The sequence below is a fragment of the Dasypus novemcinctus genome, chromosome 21 (assembly GCF_030445035.2).
Source record: "Dasypus novemcinctus isolate mDasNov1 chromosome 21, mDasNov1.1.hap2, whole genome shotgun sequence".
NCBI lineage: Eukaryota > Metazoa > Chordata > Mammalia > Cingulata > Dasypodidae > Dasypus > Dasypus novemcinctus.
The window spans coordinates 24667264-24686139 of record NC_080693.1 but is presented as its reverse complement, the minus strand read 5'-3'; the positions used below and the strand labels follow the sequence as shown (position 1 = coordinate 24686139).

The 18876-nt window shown below is 44.5% G+C and overlaps 1 long non-coding RNA gene and 5 other non-coding genes across 6 annotated transcripts; 1 reads left to right on the top strand and 5 right to left on the bottom strand.

Annotated features, from left to right (window-relative positions):
- Positions 1-13316: 13316 nt before the first annotated feature.
- LOC139437131 (uncharacterized) lies at positions 13317-17214 on the bottom strand. The gene is made up of 2 exons (XR_011646788.1): positions 16998-17214; positions 13317-14221 (listed from the first exon to the last, which is right to left on the bottom strand). It is a non-coding gene; the product is annotated as an uncharacterized lncRNA (long non-coding RNA).
- TRNAW-CCA (transfer RNA tryptophan (anticodon CCA)) lies at positions 13329-13400 on the bottom strand. The gene has a single exon. It is a non-coding gene; the product is annotated as a tRNA-Trp (tRNA).
- Positions 13914-13985, top strand: TRNAG-UCC (transfer RNA glycine (anticodon UCC)). Its single transcript has one exon. It is a non-coding gene; the product is annotated as a tRNA-Gly (tRNA).
- On the bottom strand, positions 15934-16005 carry TRNAD-GUC (transfer RNA aspartic acid (anticodon GUC)). Its single transcript has one exon. It is a non-coding gene; the product is annotated as a tRNA-Asp (tRNA).
- Positions 16644-16715, bottom strand: TRNAP-CGG (transfer RNA proline (anticodon CGG)). The gene has a single exon. It is a non-coding gene; the product is annotated as a tRNA-Pro (tRNA).
- Positions 17215-18730: 1516 nt separating the features above from the next.
- TRNAT-AGU (transfer RNA threonine (anticodon AGU)) lies at positions 18731-18804 on the bottom strand. Its single transcript has one exon. It is a non-coding gene; the product is annotated as a tRNA-Thr (tRNA).
- Between the last annotated feature and the right edge of the window lie 72 nt (positions 18805-18876).

The following is an 18876-nucleotide window of genomic DNA, read 5'->3' as shown; positions in this document are numbered from 1 at the left end:
CCGTGCCACGCAAGGGTGTCCCCCGCGTGCGGGAGCCCCACGCGCAAGGAGTGCGCCCTGTAAGGAGAGCCGCCCAGCGTGAAAAGAAAGTGCAGCCTGCCCAGGAATGGCACCGCCCACACTTCCCGTGCAGCTGACGACAACAGAAGCGGACAAAGAAACAAGACGCAGCAAATAGACACCAAGAACAGACAACCAGGGGAGGGGGGAAATTAAATAAATAAATAAATCTTTTAAAAAAAGTGATTTGGTGGGGAGGGGGAGTGGGTTATATGGGAACCTCTTATATTTTTTGTTTTTTTATGTTTTTTATTTTTTATTTTATTTTATTTTTTTAAATTTTTTTAAGAAATGTTGTACAAATTGTATTTTATTAAGATCACAATCTAATTTACAAATCTTTAAACATTTCAAGGCAAACATTCAGGCATCATAAACATAAAAATTTCAATACACAAAATTCAAATTTACAACAAGAAACCAAACACAGAAACTTATTTTTGGACTAGACAGTTATTGCTGCACTACCTTTAATTCCTTTTGCAGAGTCCAAAAATGTAGGCAAACTCTAAAAATGGAGCAGAAGCATTTCCGCACACTGGTATCCATAATCTAGTCTGTGCAGAAATGTTTCCACTAGATTCATAGAGTATTCTTTGGAAGAAAGAAGCAATGACTGGTCATTTGGTTGCCCTTCGGGCCTTCTGCAGTTCTTCAATGGGCCTCCATTCCTGGTTGATTGTTAGAAGCTTTTGAGGTATATTAGGATCCACAGATTCCCAAGGTTCTGGATTTCCTTTTCTATCAATGATCGGTTTTTCGAAGGGAATATACAGCAAAAGATGAGGCTCCGCCTGCAGCAAAGGTCATGATCACTACCAAAGGAATAAGTTCCTTCTTTTTCATCAGGAGTTGGAAAAAGTTCATGATGACTTTAGTGTAGAACACCAAATCTAGAATTTTAAAAAAATCCAAGATATTGATCAAAACTTCCACCACTAGCCCCAAGTCTGGTGGGTATCAAAACATCCCAAGTGCTCCAAAAAAGCCAACCTAAGGCTCACGCATCACCTTCTTCTCAGAGAGCTGGCTCACCTGGTGGGCGGGTCGGCGCGCACAGAAGATGTTAATGCCCAGAACTTTTTTTTTTTATGTTTTTTAATGTAACATTCCTTGTGATCTAGTAACTTTAATTAAAAAAAAAAAAGAATAGGTGAAAATGCAGATGGTTTGAACTTGAATACCAGGAAAATTCATCATTCAAAATTATTACAAAATAATTTTCTATAGCAAAAAATATATATAAAATAAACTAAAATAAAATTTCATTAAAAAAAAAAGCAGTGGTGCCCAGTCCCGTAGGCCAAAGAGTGGTCATTGGCCAATTCAAGTCAATCAGAATCTCTGGGGAGTTTGACTCAATCAGAGAGTGGCACAGATAAAAGGCCGTTGAAACCGGGTCATTTCTGGGCAGCACCTCCAAAGACTGTTTTGTTTTTGTTACTGAAATCCCTGAGAATGCCCTGATGTCTGTGCTTTCCAAAGCCTGATTGCTAGCTTTTCCCTCAATTCTGTGAGCTACCTATTATTCTTTGGTTGCTGGAGTGAGCAGGAAGTTGGACTCTATTGCTGACAGCAAGTCCCTAACTGATGGAGGACTGTTGTAGGGGACGCTATGGTCCAATAGCCCGCAACCATTCTCCCGACTATTCCCAATTTCCGAGAGCACCAAAGATTTTGTGGGTCTGAGAGGGAAGCTGAACCCACCCCAGGCCTAGAAGTGGACTCTGATGGACTTAATCAACACTCTCAAAATGTACTCATCAGTGGGAATCTTAGGATTCTTACCTAGAATGCGGGGCAGAAGTTCCTTTCCTCCTGCAGGGCCCATTGATGCTGATGGAGCTTCTGAAGAGACTGAGGCTGAAGCTACAGGAGACTTGGGAAGAACCCGAATCTCTGATGACATTGCCAAGTGCAGGCTGCCTTCCTTACATCTTCTTCTTATTTATTTATTTTAAAATTTCTCTCCCCTTCCCCCCTGCTGTCTGCATGCACTCCATTCACTGTGCGTTCTTCTGTGTCCACTTGCATTATCCAGTGGCACTGGGAAACTGCGTCTCTTTTTTGTCGCGTCATCTTGCTGCGTCAGCTCTCCCTGTTTGCGGTGCCACTCCTTTTACGCACGGGGCAGCTCTCCTTGCAGGGCGGGCACCCCTACGTAGGGGCGCCCCTGCATGGCAGGGCCCTCCATGCGTGCGGCAGCACAGCGGTGGGCGAGCTCACCACACAGGTCAGGAGGCCCTGCGGATCGAACCCTGGACCCTCCATATGGTAGGTGGCCACTCTATTAGTTGAGCCATGTCCGCTTCTCAGGTCTTCTTTAATGCCTTCTGAGCTATGAGTTCTGTTATTTGCTGTCAAAGGCATACTAACTGACACAACCCACACACCTAGAGTGTTGTTAGGTTGGATGATATGACACACACCCACATACCTGGAGTGTTAGTTAGGTTGGGTAATATGAAATTTCTCATAGTCAATCTTTTTTTTTTAAGATTTATTTATTTTCCCCCCTTCCCCTTCTCCCACCCTGCTGATTTTGCTGTCTGTGTTGTCTTCTCTTCTCATTTTCTCTCCTCTGGGATTCACTGGATTCGATCCTGGAGACCTCTAATGGAGGGAGAGGTTCCCTGTCAATTGTGCCACCTCAGTTCCTGGTTTCAGCTGCGCTTCACCCTGACTCTCCCCTTGTCTCTCTCTCTCACTCTTTTTTTCCTTCTCTTTTTGATGCATCATCATCATCTTGCTGTGTGACTCATTTGTGCAGGGCACTGGCTCACCACTCAGGCACTCATGCGGGCACTGACTCACCACACGCACTCACGTGGGCACAGGCTCACCGCGCCGGCACGCTTTCTCTTCTTCTTTTTCACCAGGAGGCCCCAGGGATCGAACCGAGGTCCTCCCATATGGTAAGCGGAAGCTCTATCACTTGAGTCACATCTGCTCCCCTCAATCATTTTTTTCAACCTACAAAAATGGCAATTTCATATGATTCACCCAAATATAAATCAAATCCTTATATGTTTCTAGATCAGTTCATAATACTTTTGGATACAAGTAACAGAAAACTCAGTTAATAAAGGCATAAACAATGGGATTCTATTTTCCTCTACACAATAAGGAATCAGGAGGTGGGTATGGTAGTTTCTCAGCTGCTACAGCAAATACCCTGCAATGGGTTGGCTTAACTGGAATTTATCGGCTCCTAGTTTCATAGGCTAGAAGGCTTGCTTCCTGCCAGCGTTGGTATCTCCTGGCTGGCAGGCAATCTTTGGGATTCCTTGGCTTTTCCATCACCTGGCAATGCACATGGCGGCCTCTCCTGGCTTCTCTGGGTTCTGCTGACTCCTGGCTTCTTTCTGTGGTGCACTCTCTCTACATCCGAATTTCATTCTGCTTATAAAGGGTTCTAGTCATTTGACATTTGACAAAAGATGTATGAGTGGCCAATAAGCCCATAAAAGTTGCTGTACATCAGGGACATGCAATGTCTCCGCGTAGGGGAGCCCCATGCACAAGGAGTGCGCCCCGTAAGGAGAGCCGCCCAGCGAGAAAGAAGTGCAGCCTGCCCAGGAATGGCGCCGCACACAGGGAGAGCTGACACAACAAGATGATGCAACAAAAAGAAACACAGATTCCTGTGCTGTTGGCAACAACAGAAGCGGACAAAGAAGAACACGCAGCAAATGGACACAGAACAGACAACGAGGAGTTGGGGAGGGGGAAAGGGGAGAGAGATAAATAAAAAATAAACTTTAAAAGAAAAATAAAAACATAATGAGATATTAGGTCATACCCTTTAGAACAGCTAACATTTAAAGGAAGGATAATAGTTCTACTCCTTTTCCTCATTCCCTCTCACCACCACCCCCTTCCATTCCCTTCCCAGACAACTCAGTCCCAAAACCTTTATGTTGAGCAAAGCAAAGTAGGAGCCTCTCGATGGGGCTTTGGTGAGGCAGGGGCAGCAGTGGTGAGTTAGAAGAGTGTATCAGCCTGAGCTTGGAGAGGAAAGCGTATCCACAGTGAGAAGTCCTGGCCTGGGTGTCAGAGTCTGGGTAGGGTAAGAGGGACATTCCTGAAGGATTAAGGTGTTGGATCCCGAGCAGGTTGAGGAGGACATCCATGTGGGAAACTGCCTGGCACGCAGCCTGCACCACCCTCAGCATTCCCGTATGGTGGCAAGATGGCTGCCAACTGTCTCGGCTCCTTGTATCAAGAATAGCAGAAGCCTGTATAGAAGTACCCAGCACGTTTCTCATTGCCTAGAACTCTACACATAACTACTGCAAAGGAGGCTGGAAAAATAATCTCTTCCACCCACCACTGTGCAGGTGACGAAAGGTCGTGGGGGAAAAGGGTCGTTTGCCACAGTTGCCTACAGTTTCATTCTGATTAATGTAAAAAGTCAGAGATCTTTGTATGACAAGCCATCCCCCAGACATCTGAGCGTGATCACTGCTTCCATTTATGAAAAGCCATTTTGCTTCTGTGGGGTACCTTGTCCTCACTTAGGGGCAGCCCAACCTCACCTCCCAAGACAAGGGATTCTGTTTCAACTGCAGCGCCTTTTACCAAAGTACATCAAGGAACCAGGCGATGAAGAGCCTCATGGAGGTTTTATCACTTATGGTATTTTTTATTCCTCATTACACACGAAAGGACACTTTTGTCTGGACCCTATCAGGGGTCAGAGTGCATGGGTGGAATGTGCTTGATAGATCCAATACAGTTTCCCTGTTGCCTGGAGTCTTTATTTATTTATTTTGTACTGTATGAACTTTATTTGGCACCTGATACAAACAAACTCAAACAATTTATGAATTTTATGAGACAATTGGAAATTTGAACAGACTACATTTGATGCTCTTAAGGTGTTACTTTTTTGGGGTGTGTAATGAATGCAACGAATCTCACAAAAACATGTTAAATGAAAGAAGCAAGACACGAGTATATACCACAACACACAAAACTCTACTATGGTATTTAGAGAACTATACTCAGAGGTAAAACTATTTAAAATGCAACAAAGCATTTACCAAAAAATCAGGATTCTAGTTACCTTTGTCAGGAGGGAGGGGTTGTGATTGGAAGGGACATAGAAGGATGCCCAGGATTTAAGAATGCTGTATTTCTTAACTAGAGTGGATATTCACATTATAATTCATTAAGCTCTACTTATATATATATATATATTTTTTTTTTTTTTTCAATTTGGGACAAACGTTTATTTGTTGCTAAAATTGCATGTCCCTCTTTTGTAAGGTTAGGGGTCTTCTGCATCATCAGTATCATTATAAACTTCATCATCATCATCATCATCTTTATCATCATCCCTCTGTGTCAACCATTAATGGGAGTACTGAGAAAGAACTGGTGGCAAGGCACAAACATATAAAACTTCTGCCCGGTAGGGACATATGCCACACATGTTTCATTTACCAGATCAGGTCATGTGGCCAAGACTGTCTTCAATCAGATGAAGAAATTTAATCTTCCCCAAAGAAGTGGAGGAGAAGTAGATACTGATACACAGTTACACAATCTACTACAAGGGTCCTGTGTTATTATTTCCATTATTATACATTGTTTTGCATGTTTCATCTTTCCCTATCTACTGATATTTTTAATGTACTTTTCTGCACATGAACAATATTCCACAATTACAAAGGTAAACAAATAATTATGGTGACTAAGTCCTGCTTTGGTACTTATACCCTTGAGTCACACTGTGGAGTACTCTGAGAAATAGCCATAATCCCAGAATATTTATTACAATGTTTCTCTTGAAGACATTACTCATCTTATCATTTATCCAAAGACTTCATCAAGGAAAAAAAATTGATACCTAATAACCAAGAAGTATTTCAGTCTGCTTTTTCCTTTGTATAATGCAAACTCACGTAGTGTTCACATTCTTTATTACAACTGCCAAAAATTTCAGAGCCAAGTTTGCAGCTTAAATTGAATATCCAGGATGCTATATGGCTTATAAGAATTCCAACCTTAAGAAACTTCACAAGGCCCCATAGTTGATATATCATATATCATTTACCCCAATCCCAATTTTCTATTCAAAGGATATTTTGCCCTAATTTCTTATTTATACTTTTCTTTTTTACTGTAAAACTTTATATATCTTTTCCAATACCCAGAAAAAATAATGAGGAATAAACAATCAACTCACTTGTAATGTGTTCATTTTTAGTTGTCCCTGGGAAATGATTAGCACGTCTGAAATCTGTTCTCTACTATGTCTCTTCTCACTCAGCCTCCAAATTTTGGGGTGAGGTCCTGACTAGATCTTCCACACTGAGAATAAATTCCCAGTTCCAGAACCTTCTTTTTAGATCACATGAGCAGGCTTATTTCTAGGGAACCAGGACCTCCTGCATAATGCTGCAGCTCTCCCTTTACCAGCTCTCACATTTTTCTTCAGAAGGAAGGGGCAACAACCTTCATCGTAATCCTGTAGTTCCACTCTTCATCAAATTCCGGCGCGGGCCGCGGTGCGTCGGGCCTTTGTCGAGCCGAAGGGGGGCGCGCCCTGGAGTCTTTAAATTCACCTCCACATTGTAGGCCAGGAGATGTTTTTAGCCTTTTGCTGTATTTGATGGGCCAGCACAGTGTTGGGTTTTGCATTATTCATTTAAAAAAACTAAACAAAACAAAAACTTTTAGATCTTCCAGCTGCCTGGCCCAACCAGTGAATTTAACACAATATCAAGACCTTCTCTTTTGTTTATTATTATTATTGAAATAATGAAAATTCTCTAATAATGATTTAAGTGATGAATGTACAATTATACCAAATAATCACAATGTGTGATTATACCAAATACCATTGATTGTGTACTTTGGATGAATTGCATGCTTTATTAATATATACCAATAAAAGTGATTTGCTTAAAAATAAAGAGCTTCTCAAACTATCTGTGGGGAAGAATTGATTATTTTCAATCTATCAGAGTTCAATAATTTTTTACGAAATACAATAAAAAGAATTCCTTGGAAAATGATATGTAAAAAATCACAAAAATACAAGCTCACATGTTTTATTATTATAATTGGTAAATATTAAAGTGCTCTGATGGAAGTGGGTGTAGCTCAGTGGTTGAGCACCTGCTTGTAAGAGGTCGCATGTTCATTCTCTTGTACCTCCCTGGGGGGGAATAATTACTCTGATGAATGCTATAAAAGTATCTAAATGCTTGTTCAAAGCCTACAATTGTCTCAGACTGGAAAGAAACAGTTTGCAAGGCCTGCAGACCACACTTTAAATTTTCGGTCAGGCACACTTAAAATCTACTCTTCTGCCAATATCGCCCAGATTTAGAATGATATAAATTAGCAACTCCCTCTGAGTGGAACTCTCTTTCCTGCTCTCGTTCTGCTTTTCACCTCTCCGGTTGTTAGTTGTGGATCCCCATCACTGGCCAAGTAATGACGAGAGGTGGACCTGAGGGGTCCTGCTGTACTGCCAGGGGCTGAGTGTCCCTGCGATTGGGAAAGGTCAGAACAGCCTTCCAAAGGCTGGCTGGGAGCCTACAGCATTTTGGAGGCACAGAATGTCCGTCCCTTTTATTTCTGATCATGCAGTATGCAAATAAGAAATTTTAAGATATGAATTGTCATCATCGTGTCCATTACGGTGTCTTCGAGAAATGAGGGGTAGATGCAGATGAATCTGGAAGGAGCTTGTTGGAGAAGCCTTGCCAAAGCCCCACATTTTTTCCTGCTACGTTGTCTTTCTTTTGGTAAACCTGATGCCACACTGCTGAGTTAACTGGGAGCCTCAAGACCTGGACTCCCTGTAGGCTCCCCAGGAGCAGTGACACCGCTGCTGGGGGTTGCTCTTGGCTATTTCAGCCCAAGTGCTCGTCTTTGGTACTAACCACAGGCCTGGACCACATGTGTTCCTGCCACAGTGACTAGGGCCTGGGGACCCGTCCAGGCCAAAGTATAGCCAGCTGTGCATCATCCCAGGAGAGGTGGGCAGGGACAGTGTTCCTCGCCAGGCGACTGCACAAAAGCCTGTACACTGGACTTCTGATGCATTTTGTACCTTTTAATGAAGGATACATCCAGAAAAGGGCCCCGAGCCTAAATGCACAGCTGGGTAAATGTTTACAAACTCAAACGCACCTGCAGAACCAGCGCTCAGATGAAGAAACAGAACAAATCCAGCATCCCAAAGGCATGCCTTCATCCTCCTTTTCCAGTCACTGCCACCTTTCTCAAGGGAAATCATTACCCCGACTTCTCACCCCATGAACTAAATTTGCCTGTTTTGTATTTTATATAACTGGCATCGCACACTATGTATTCTTCTGTGTCTAGCTTCTTTCTTTCAAAATTATGTGTGAGATTTATCTATGCCGTTGATGTATTGTTTTTGTTTTTTACTTTTTTACTTTTTGTTTTATTTTCTCTTTTATTTTTGATGTATTGTTTTTTAAAATACATGAACGTGGTCAATTTAAACAAGACAGTTAAAAGTAAGTCTCCCTAGCAACTCGAACTCCTAGTTCTTCATTCCATTCACAGAAGCAACCAGTATCCTCAGGCTCTTATGCATCATCCAGAATCCTCTCTGAGTGAATTTTGTTATCTAAACAATTCATGCTAACAGTAGAACAACATTTTTTTGAAGTACAGAGTGATCGTAAAGAACAAATTGAAAGCCCTTGGTTCTAGTCAGAACCCCCAGAGGTGAACCCTGTTAAAATTTTCTCATATACCCTCCCAGAACTTTCCTATATATGTGTGTGTATGTGTGTGTATATATGTGTGTGTGTGCATGGGGGTCTGTCCTTAAAAACAATAACACAGATGAAAGCATATTCTGTACATTGTCCTCCAATTTACTTCTTTTTTGTTTGTTTGTTTTTTCCTCTCTTTATTTTTTTTAAATCTTACATTAAAAAATATAAGAAGTCCCCACATAACCCTCACCCCTCTAATTTGGTTCTTGAACCTATCAATTTACCTTGGACGTTTTCACACCAGACAGGCATACTTCATTTAAAAAAAAAATTCAAAGTTACAGGACAGTTGCAAAAGTAATGCAGAACTCACATAGAGAACTCCAATATACCATCCACCCAACTACCCAGATCCACCAAATATTAACATTTTGGCATATTTCGTCTAATCATTCCATGTATCAATTTATCCATTCATCCATCTATCCATCATCTATCCATCTACCATTTACTTTCTAAACATTCAAGAGAAGGTTTTATACATCAAGTTCCTTAATGCTTGATTAATATTTCTACATACATTTCCTTAGAACAAAGATATTCAATTATGTAACCACCTTACCTACAGTTATCAGGTTCAAACAATTTAACATTGGCATAAAGCTTACAGTCTATATTTTAGCTTTTTCATATGTCCCAATAACGTCCTTTTGGAAATCTTCTCCATTATTGAATCCAATCCAGGATCATGTCTTGCATTTAACTGTCACTGCCTCTTTTTTAAAAAATATTTTAGTAACATATAAGTAACTTAAAATTTCCCCTTGACATTTTTACTTTTATTTCATTTTTATTGCTCTAGAGTTTCACAGTGTATGGAGAGGTGGAAATGAACAGAGCTGAGTGCCGGTCAAAGGGCATTTGACCTTTGCCTGTAATGTTCTAATTTTTTAGGAGAGTGTAGTCATGAATTGTTTAGCGAATTCAAACGCAACAAACAAATAAGAAGACTGTGTTAGCTGAAGGGTACGAGCTCGCTAGGGGGCTGTTTCTGATCCTTTTAAAGCTCAGGATGGGGCTTAGGGAGTGAGCACCCCTCCCCAAAAGTAGGGGCGTGGGGGCCTGAAAAGGTGAGGCCTACCAGGTGTGTCTGAGAAAGCCCACCAGTCCGGAAGGTCATTTTCCCCTTTGGAAGGCCCCTGAAAATGTCTTTCCTAAGGCACCCCACCTGCCAGGCAGACCCACATAAAACAGCATTCTCAGATCCAGTGAGGTACATGGAAGAAAGTCTCTTTCTCTGACTTCTCGGAGTCAAGATGCTTTTTCTTTAAAAAAAAATTTATTTAAAATTATGAAATATCTCAAATATCAAGAATGTTTTTAAAAGCAACTATGTAACTACCACTCAGTTATTCGCATCCTAATATTTTGCCATATTTACTTTTTTTTTTTTAAAGATTTATTTTATTTATTTCACTCCCCTTCCCTATCAGGGCCCAGGAATCTGTGTTTCTTTTTGTTGAGTCATCTTGTGTCAGCTCTCCATGTGTGGTGTGCCATTCTTGGGCAGGCTGCACATTCTTTCGCGCTGGGCAGCTCTCCTTACAGGGCACACTCCTTGCACGTGGGGTTTCCCTATGCAGGGGACACCCCTGCGTGGCAGGGCACTCCTTGCACGCATCAGCACTGCACATGGGCCAGCTCCACACGGGTCAAGGAGGCCCGGGGTTTGAACCGCGGACTTCCCATGTGGTAGATGGACGCCCTACCATTGGGCCAAGTCTGCTTCCTTATTTATTTATTTATTTATTTTAATGAAAGATATACAGGTGAAGCTCCACTATAAAATTTCAGCAATTAGGTCTTCACCTATTGCTTAGTTCTTGTCTTTTTTTGAAACTCCTCTTAGAGGTATTCTATCCTCCATGTCTTTTAACTTGATTTTTCATATGAATCTCGTCTCTCTGTTTTTTGTTTTGGTACATTTCTGGTACTGAGTTGTTTACTTTGTTTCTAAGCTTAGTTACAGCCTTTTGGTTCAGTGTTTATATATTTTATCTATCAGTGCTATTATGTTGGAAGCAAAAGGGGGATGGCAGCGTGGGAATTAACTGCTGTCTCTCCCAAAACCCAGGGCCTTTTCTGAATGCCAGCTTTTCAGAGTGTGGGCCAGGGTGGTGTGTGAGGGAAACAGCCTAAGTATAAGCAGAACAACTGGAGCTCAGCCTCAGCATCGGGGAGACAACATGGAGTGATGGGGAGTAGGGCAAAATGCTGAAGAGTGAGCAGTAGTCAGCTCTAGCTGATGTTACTCTGTGGAAGTGTACCCAAGCATAGCCAGATCCTCATTCAATCCCTAGTATACCCTGTGCTCTTGTGGATCATAAACCTCATCTTCCTGCTATCCTTGCCTCCCCAGGGCCACCAGCCTCCCTCTGTTGTCACTCATCAAGGAGGGTCCCATGGAACACCAGGCAGCCTGAAGCAGTAGAATGAGCACGGATGTGATGCCACAGGTTTGACTCTGAGCCTGCCACTTGCAATCTGTGTTGCTCAGGCAAGAGGCTCAATGCATCTGAGTGCTGGCTCTAAAATGGACATAGTTATACTGTCTTGCAGGGTTGTAACCTGGATTTCAATGAAGGTTGAGGGAGTGGAGGTGGGTCAAGCAAGTGGGTGCCTCCCGTCCGTATGGGAAGCCAGGGGTTCTGTTCCCAGTGCCTCCTAAAAAGATGAGCACAAAACAAACAAACATCGAGAGCAGACAGTGACTGCACAACAAGGGAAGGGGGGATAAATAAAATCTTAAAAAAAAACAAACATACAAACTTTTCAGTGAAGGGTGGGAAGGCACTTAGCACAGTACCTGGTATACAGCAAGCACTCAATTTAGCTATTATCACAACTAAACTCACCTGGCGCCAGTGCATGAGAGAAGGATGTTTTTTATGTACTGCTGTCAGGTAATAAATGTAGAAGAAAAGATAGAATTAGAAATTACCGTTTTGTAACTCCTTATAAAATAAGTAATTCAAGCCTCGGGTGTAGGCGGGCAGCAGGCGGAGCAGGCCTGTGGGACCGTCTCGCCACACCTCCCTGCTAGGTCGCCAGAGTTCCTGGGTTGCTGCCTTGCTAAGGCATCAGCAGTTCTTGAAGCACACACAGCTTCTCCAACAAGTCTGGTGCCTTACTGGCCTCTGCCTGGTACACGTGACCCAGGCGCCTCTCTGGCAGAAGAAGGGGCAGGGGATAGGGGATTAGGCACCGATGCCAGCCTGGGCCGGTGTCTGCTGCGTGGATGGTGGTGAGAGCCCAAATTCCTCTCCTGCAGTCCAAGCCTGTCCGGCTAACAAAGGCAGGCCTCCTTTTAGATGTCAAGGAAAGGCATTTCCCACTGGGAAAGACAAGTCCAACGGGGTGGCTGACCTGGATTTATTTGGTGTGGGTTTTTTGTTTGTTTTTCTTTCAAATCTACCGGAGGCAGCAAAAATACTCGGGGCTCCAGGATTCTAGTGAGTTCAGAGAAGCCTGGGCAACTGTAATATTTGCATTTAATACTCTTGTGTTCTCTTCAAGGTGGCATAGATAGAACATCAGAGATGATGAAAACTATATCATTGAATTTGGACCAAACTTCTGAATACAAGAAGGCAACAATGAAAACAATAATTAAGAAGAAAAGAAGGGAGGGAGGAAGGAAGAAAGAAGGAAAAGAAAGAAACAGAAAGAGAGAAAGGGGGAGAGAGAGAAGAGAGAAAGAAAGAGAGAGAGAAAGAGAGAGAGAAAGAGAGAAAGGAAGGAAGGTTGTTAGAAAAAGTAACATAGTCTCTGGGCAGCAATATAATGTTATAATTAAAGGAGGCCCTTTAACAGAGGAACTAAAGTTTCAGGAATTTATGTCATAATTTAGCTGAGGGAAAAAAAAGCAACACGACAATGCTTACAGCATTTAAATAATAAGAAAAAGGTGTAGGTAACCAGTCAACCAAAATTACAAATATTCGAATAAATTTAATAATTTACAGAATTGTCCTCCAATTTTAGATGGTCATTAAACTCATACTTATAAAGACTAGAAGAATATTTATATTACAATGATAAGTGAAAATAGTGAAGAACAAGATTATAGACACTACTGGCAAGTGGAAGTTAAACTGCTGGGAAACAGAACAAAACAAAACACAAAAAACAATGGCTTAGGAAAATGATTGTAATAGTTAAAATTTATTAACTATTATTATATCTCTCCAATAAAGAAAATTTATTTGCTGCAGTTACATTTTCTGAACAAGAACTGGGGACTGTTCATTAACAACGTCTGTGTTAGGGTATGCAAATATTTTTGAGATTAGATTGCTATTTTAATTGACTGCTTTGATGCACACAGTAAAATGAGAATAAAAGTTTCGAAAATTTGTATTTTAGAAAAAAATGCTTATACTTTAGGAAAAAATGCACACAGTCAGGTTCGTATTTTCTTTATATTGAAAATGATTTTTTTTTCACCTCACTTCTAAAAGGGTAATATGAAACAATTGACACCCAAAACGTAGCTCTTGACCCCGACGTGATTTGAACACGCAACCTTCTGATCTGGAGTCAGACGCGCTGCCGTTGCGCCACGAGGCCCCTTCGACCAGCAGGCTCTGCAAGTTCCTGAGTAGAAGTTGCGTCATCAAAGAGGCGGACCCCCTGCCTTCAGGCTCCCTCCCTACGGTTTTGCGTGGGTCCCGGAACTTAGAGCAGATAAGATGCTGGCGCAGGTAAGAATTTAACTCATGGCTTAACTCTAACTCTCCCGGATAAATGACCACGAGGGCCATATTGTGCTTAGGCGCTCTTGATTTAAGGCGCAATCTGTTAACCTCGTGACCAGGTTGACCCACTCGACGGAGAAGCAAATTTTAAGTTTTATGTATTTGGGACTTTTTTCCTGGCGATAATAAATCATCACGGTCTCGTCGCTATTTCCGGACCCTTGACAAATCTTGGATTTAATCTCGGTTCTGCCGGTGTTCAGAGAGTCCCGGTAGTTAGTTTACCTGGACCTTGATTTTCTCGTCTGTGGATGGTCGTAGCCAGGCTCTCAGGAGGGGACTTAGACGCCTCGAATAGAGTGGGGGAAAGAGAGGCGGTACAGCGGCGTTGGTGGTATAGTGGTGAGCATAGCTGCCTTCCAAGCAGTTGACCCGGGTTCGATTCCCGGCCAACGCAGAACGTTTTTGTTGAGGATCTTTTCTTTCCATCGCGTTGCCGGAGCTGCATCCTCGAGCAGTCGTAAGATACAGTAAGGACACCCTGATTTCCAGGTGCCTGCTCTCCACTACGCCCGCCACCCGGGCCGTAGGGCGAAAGCAATCTCGATGCCAGCAGATCCTCCCCTACGCGTGTCTCCCTGCGGACCTTCACATCGTGAATTGCGGACGTTGCGCGGGTGCGAATCCAATCGTCTGGGAGAGGGGAGACGAAAGAAAACCAAAAACTAAGCCAGTCTTGACTCTCCGCTGTGCGAGGCCCGGCCCAAGACCCCAAGCTGGGTGGTGACGAAATCTTAATTTCTAACTGAAACTGAAAGTTTGCTTTTATCATCAATAGAGTCAACGGGTTTTTGACAAACCTACCAAGTCCATGTTAACAGGACAAAACAATCTCTTTAACAAATGGGACTGGGAGAACTGGGTATCTATAATCAAAAGAACGAAAGAGAACCCCATCTCCCTCCCTATACAAGAATCAACTCAAAATGGATCAAAGACCTAAATATAAAAGCCAGGCCATAAAACTACTAAAAGAAAATGTAGGGAAACGTCTTCAGCACCTTTGCAGTAGGTGGTGGTTTCTTGGACCTTACACCCAAAGCACGTGCAACAAAAGAAAAATAAATAAATGGAAATGGGACCTCCTGAAAATTAAACACTTTTGTACCTCACAGGACTTTGTCAAAAGGGTGAAAAGGCAGCAAACTCAATGGGAGAAAATATTTGGAAATCACATATCCAATAAGGGTTTAATATCCAGGATATATAAAGAGATGTGACAATTCAACAATAAAAAGACAAATGGCCCAATTAAAAAATGGACAAAAAATTTGAATGGACATTTGTCCAAAGAAATACAAAAAGCAAAAAAAAAAAAAAAAGGAAACATGAAGAAATGCTCAACATCACTACTGATTAGGGAAATGCAAATCAAAACTACAATGAGATATTATCACACCTAGCACAATGGCCACTATTAAAAAGACAGAGAACTACAAGTGTTGGAGAGGCTGTGGAGAGACAGGAACACTTATTCACTGTTGGTAGGAAAGCAGAATGATACAGCCACTGTGGAGGACTGTTTGGCAGTCCCTAAAGAAGTTGAATATAGGCTTGCCATGTGACCCTGCAGAACCACTACTGGGTATATACCCAGAAGAGCTGAGAGCAGTGACATGAACAGACATCTGCACATCTCTGTTGTTCATAGAGGCATTATTCACGACAACAGTCAACGAATAGATAAACAAACGGTGGCATATTTACACGATTAAATATTATGCAGCTGTAAGAAGAAATGAAGTCGTAAAGCATATGACAACATGGATGAACCTGAAGGTCATTATGTCAAGCGAAGCACGCCGGACACAAAAGGACAAATACTGTATGATTGCGTTACTATGAACCAAATATATTGTATAACATAAATTGTATGATTCAAAAAAAATTATAATTATCCAGTACATTTAACGGAGAAAAGTACGTTTTTATTCAACTGTGTTTTCCTTTTCCTTTTTAATTGTTTACATTTTCAATTATTAAAGTACAAGATAAAGTTTAAAAATAATTAAAAAAAATTTTTTTATGAAAAAAGGGGGCAGCAGCACGTAGGTCCGGCTATGGGATTAGGCGAGTGTGTCTATTTTGTTCGGTTTGCCTGTCTGTGTTTCCTAAGTTATCTTCAACGGACAATGTAATAAACATTTAATTCAGAGGGGAAAAGGTAAAATGGCTACACGTTTAAAATGCAAATTACCTGAAGGGAAATATGACAAACTTCTTGGAATATTAGCTAGAGGGGCAAGACAAACTTGCCCTCTCTGTGCCACTCCTTTTTCTTTCCATCTCAGGGATCAGGACCGGTGCTTTCTAAACGGTTTTCAAAATATCAAGAAAAACACACTCTCCCCGTCGGGGAATCGAACCCCGGTCTCCCGCGTGACAGGCGGGGATACTCACCACTATACTAACGAGGAATGAGCTGGACGGCTCTTTCTCCGAATCCCTGATCTGAGCTTTTGACCCCGTTCAGCGCGTTAAACTCTAGTCTGTAGGTGGCCTAGTCCTCCGCGCACTAGGAAATGCAGATCAGAGACCCAAGCACACTGAAGGCCGCGACTGAGCACGAGTCCCCGCGACAGCAGAAACGAGCGGCAGGGTCCGAAGGAAGCCGGCCGGCCGGCCAGCCAGACGGCCTCCAAGGCTGCAGAGACCCGAGCTCGGCAGTCCCTGGACTCTTCCCCAGCAGCCCCCAGAGAGATCCCGCCTCCCTCCACAACCATGGGTTGACGGGCATCGGTCATCCCGAAACCAGGGCTTTGGTGGCAGGGAAGAAGCATCAAGTAGGAAGGCGGTAGAGGGGACAGGGAGAAGAAAGTGGATGCGTTGCCCCAGTCGGGGCTTTAGCGGGACGGAGAGGGGCTACCGCTCTCCCTCGCACGCCAGCCTGGCTGTGCACTGAGCTTTCTGCCCCCGAGGTGTCCACTCGGACAAGAGTCCAAGCAGCCACACCTTTTCCATCTGCTCAGCTGACACCAGTCACTTTCCTGTCCGGAGTTCTACAGCGAAGGTCACTGACAATCTTGAGGTTCTAGTCTCAGCAAAAACCAAAACGGGGCTCGTCCGGGATTTGAACCCGGGACCTCTCGCACCCGAAGCGAGAATCATACCCCTAGACCAACGAGCCGACGGAAGAAACTGGCCGCGGGCGCCCTTAGAGGTCGTTGTAGACCTGCTGGTCCTGGGGCCACACTCGTGGTGGACCAGGTTTGGCGAGCGGCCGGGGACCTCCGGCACCGAGACCCACGCGCCGCAGCCTGGCTTCGGGAATCTCTCTCCGCTCCGGGAACCCGAGCTTCGCCTCCTAGCGGGAAGCATCGTCGGGAAAGAGGGAGGGAGGGTTCGCAGGGTCACGCCCGCGCCGCCCTCCAGGGTCCCTAAGGTCGCGGTCTCGCGGCTTTCCCCTAACCTGGGGTGTCGACTCTGCCCGCTCCGCTCGCGGTCCTCAGACCCGGCCCCCGGCTCAAAGCTTCGAAGACAAGCGAAGGCGTTGCCTGGTTTCCAGACGGGCCCTGAAATTCCGAGGTGAACCTCGGCCCCTCGCCCCGTCCCCGCATTTGTCCAGTCTCCTGGAATGAAAAGCAGGGCAACCCCGCGCCGAGCCGCGCGGCAGTGCCCAGGAAGGAATTCCTGGGGCCAAGACCCCAAGAAGGAGGTGTCACTGGGCTGGTGACTGGTGCGTAGGGGCGGGGGACCTGAACCCGCCTTCCCGCCGGGGAGAGTGGGGCGGGGCCGTCCCTGTCGCCTAAGGCCCCTCTAGTTTCCCGCCTCTAAGATCGGACCTTCCGTCTGCCTCGGCTCCCCAGTTCCCTCCCAGCGTGACCCAGAAGGGGACCTTCCTACCTGCCGCCCTGACTCCAGAAGGTAAGTGACTCCGAGGCGGGCGTCCCATGGCCTCTGCCCCAGGCGGCGCTGTTGGCGAGCCTCTACGCTCCCAGCACAGTTATCACGCTCCCACCTGCGCGGCCAAGAGTCCGGAGTTTGTGCCCCTAATGTTTGAGCCCTATTGTTCCTCAGTCCTAAGCATGTCTCAAATTCGTCCCCTCCTCTCCATCTCTCCTGCAGGGGGCCTGGTGCGACCAGCACCCCCATCCCCATCGCACACGCGCACACTCTCTGATCCCTTATGTTGCTGTTTCCACATAGCGCTTAGCTAGCATACTTCATAATTTAAATTTTGTTTCAAACTCCAGGAGGGCAGAGCTTTCCGTCTATTTTGTTCCCTGCCTTATCTCCAGGGCTCAGAACAATGCCTTGTATATAGTAAGTGTTTAGTGGAACGTATGACAAATTCCTTTTTGGTCCTTAAGACTTTGTTCCCCTGACCTCTCGCCCCTCCCCCCCCCCCCAAGCCTCTCCTGACCACCCGCCACTCCGAAGCCCAGTGAAAAGCCACTTCTCTGTCTTCCCTTAGCTCCCTGTCCCTCTGTGTCGGTGCATTGCGTTGTCACTGTGTTCTCTGAGAAAAGGGGCACAGAGCAATGCACAGCGCCTAGCCCGGTGCCTGGCATAAACGTGGCGTCAGTCGTGCTGGATTTACCACCTTGAGACAGCAATTCCTTCCAATCATCACTTTTGCTCAAACATCCTACAGTGCTTTCCTAGCCGAAGGTGGTGTCTAGACCTCTCTGCCTATTTTCCAAGGAGGTTTAGGCCCTGCTGACAGCCCACGGATCCAACCGCTGGCCTCCTTTTCCCGGTATTTACTTCCACCCTCACCTGCTCCCCACACCGCCCTGCCCTTCCAAGCCAGGTTCTCTCTTCTACTCCCTTCCAGTCCAAGTAGCCTAAGCCTTCTGCACCGTCTTGCAGAAACCAAATGGTGTTAGATCAGCCTTCGACTTCTGCGAAATTCGAACTTTGACTGCCCCCTTGTGGAGAACAAGGGCCTGGGACAGGATCTGCACATAGAAACAGCAAAAGAAATGGGAGAGAGGAAGAAAGGGAGGGAGGGAGAAAGAATATGAGGCCCAAAGCGAAAAGAGAATTATAATGGCTCGTCCTACCAAAAACTCATGGGGAAATCTGGCTGCATTGAGCACGGAACTAGAATCCTCGGGCTATCCGTTATTAAAATCTGCAGATTCACGGGATATCGGGTCAAAGCACAAAACATGGCCAACATTTCGGAGGCAGAAAGAAAGGCACCGCTGGGATTCGAACCCAGGATCTCCTGTTTACTAGACAGGCGCTTTAACCAACTAAGCCACGGCGCCAATGCCGGTAAAATGGCGCGTAAAACGGCATTACAGACAGATATAGAACGGAGTTGACCAACAGTGTTTTAT